We start from the raw sequence: 1,161 nt of genomic DNA, 5'->3' as shown, positions 1-1,161 counted from the left end.
AATTATTATGGGTTTAGCTGGGCTTGAGAAATTTTTTTTTTTAAATTATAAGGTTAGGGACCCTTGGAATTTTTTTCTAAATTTGTGACCTAGCAAATCGCGATTCATCTCATATTAATATTTTGAATGTATAGATAAAGATGTCATATTTTTTATCTAGTATAAAATAATGCGATAAAATGAATTAGTTATTTTACAAATAAAAATCTCGCTGTCAATCAAAAATTTGATGATATGAGAATAATATATTTTAAAAATTATAGCTTTTCAAATTTTTTAAATATGTTAAAATTTTATCAAGGGTAATTTTTTTTTCTTGTTTTTTTTTAAATATCGATCGATAAGGCCTTTTTCAATTTATAGTCAACAGTTGTTATTATTTTTTTTTTGAAATTTATAAAATATTTTTTTAAAAAGAATTTCAAAAATATATTTATAGTTTTATATTTAAAACCTCAAATCATCGAAGTAATTTGACTATAATAAACATTACATTTATTAAAATAGTGCAGAGCAGATCCGGGTCAAATGAATTTATGCCGAGCCAAAATAAAAAATCTGAGCTGTTCATAATATTTTGCATAGTATCAAAGACACTAGGTATTCGATTCGTTTATTTTATAAATATTGCTTTGTTTAATTATCACTAAACCTGGGTTCAGGATAAGTTTATAAGATTATACATTATATTTAATTTTGAAATTTTTTAGGTGTTGATATGAACTTTAACTATTACAGGGAAAAGAAAATAGAAAAGAAACCACATAATATACATACAAACATTGATATATAATGTTGATCCAAGGTAGAATTAATAATTTTTCAAATATATTTTAAATTACATAAAATATAATTTACAGGCATAATTTAAAAAAAGATTTTAGTATAATTCTTAGAAAATATTTAACCTCACTAAATATATTAAGGTTTAGGAATAAATTCTTTAAGGCTTTGGCTATGTTAAATTTTTATAGAAATAATGTAGTTTTTAATATTTTTCCTTTCAAATTATAGTTCGTAGTGATATTTTATAGATTATGGCTAAAGTTTTATTTAGATTTTTTTAGGGTAAAATGATATTTACAGGTTTATATTAACTTAATTACAAAAGTCTTCTTCCCGACTACGCCTAAAAATAATTAAATCTATATTTATCTAAGG

At 21.7% G+C, this 1,161-nt stretch overlaps 1 long non-coding RNA gene across 1 annotated transcript; it reads left to right on the top strand.

The window, feature by feature from the left end:
• The first annotated feature begins 426 nt into the window (after positions 1–426).
• Positions 427–736, top strand: LOC135930666 (uncharacterized). Its single transcript, XR_010572845.1, has 3 exons — positions 427–468; positions 508–600; positions 711–736. It is a non-coding gene; the product is annotated as an uncharacterized LOC135930666 (long non-coding RNA).
• The last annotated feature ends 425 nt before the right edge of the window (positions 737–1,161 follow it).

This window comes from Gordionus sp. m RMFG-2023, unplaced genomic scaffold (genome assembly GCF_954871325.1).
Source record: "Gordionus sp. m RMFG-2023 unplaced genomic scaffold, tfGorSpeb1-WG-v2 contig_242, whole genome shotgun sequence".
In the NCBI taxonomy this organism is placed as follows: Eukaryota; Metazoa; Nematomorpha; class Gordioida; order Chordodea; family Parachordodidae; genus Gordionus; species Gordionus sp. m RMFG-2023.
This window is presented reverse-complemented; position numbering and strand designations above follow the sequence as displayed.